Raw genomic sequence first — 1,095 nt, 5'->3', positions numbered from 1 at the left:
GCTTCCCCTGCTTCGGCAGCAACACCAGTCGTTGCCTCTTCCACTGCGCCGGAAACGAAGCGCGATTGAGGCAATCCTGGTACAGGACCCGGAAGACCTCCGGGAACAACATGATGGCCGTCTTCACTGCCGCGTTCGGGATGCCATCGAGCCCTGGTGCTTTGCGATTTGCCATCTGGCTCGCGATGAGCAGCAGCTCGTCGTCCGTTACCGGTGCAATTCCCGCCGTTGTTGTTGCTCCCTCGACGCTTCCAACGTTGCTCAGCTGCGACCAGTCACAGGGCGGATGCTCAGGGAAGAGGTCGGACACAATGCGTTCGAGGACGACCCGGTCCGCTTCTGAAGGCGTCCGACTGCCCCGGAGCCGGGACATGACGACCCGATATCCTGCCCCGAACGCATTCTCTTCTGCAATTTCGATCAGCTCCTGGAACAAGTTCCGCTTGCTAGCTCGAATTGCTCGGCTGACTCTGCCCTTGCTGTCCTGTGCTCAGCTGCTGCTATGCTGCGCTCCTCCAAATCAGCCGTCCGCAGCATCCGGTCACGGGCAACCTCGCAGTTGTTCCTCAGGCGAGCCAGGAGGAGACCACCAAAATGTGTTACGGTGCGGGTCTTGGTGCACTCGGGTAACCCGTTGCATCGTCTCGTCGCAGGCCTTCAACATGGCTGCGATCATACCCTCCTGGGTCGATGCGCGTTGGACAAAGTCCGCAGCGAACAGCGCCTCGAGGAATGAGGAAGGAGAAAACTGCGAGGTCTTCCATCTACGGCCAGCGTGACGCACACGCCTCTGGCTAGCGGAAGCACCCTGCCGCGATGACGGTTGCCGCTGATGTTGCTGCTGCTGCTGTTGCGATGGCTGCTGTTGCTGCTGCTGCTGCTGAAGTGACTGCTGCTGCTGCGCAGAGGACTGTTGCGCTGGCTGCTGCTGGTCCTGCAGCTGCTCGGGCGATGCTGGTGTTCCTCCCACGGTGTAGAGAACATAGCGGTGGTCTGACGCGGTGTATCTTGTGCTAACAACCCAGGTGTCAGGGCGAGCGATCGTCGGGCTCGCGAATGCCACATCCACTATACTCGGGAGAGCCACCCGTTGCC

The sequence above is a fragment of the Anopheles arabiensis genome, assembly GCF_016920715.1.
Source record: "Anopheles arabiensis isolate DONGOLA chromosome X unlocalized genomic scaffold, AaraD3 X_pericentromeric_contig0027, whole genome shotgun sequence".
NCBI lineage: Eukaryota > Metazoa > Arthropoda > Insecta > Diptera > Culicidae > Anopheles > Anopheles arabiensis.
The sequence above is the reverse complement of the archived record's forward strand: the minus strand, read 5'-3'. Positions refer to the sequence as shown.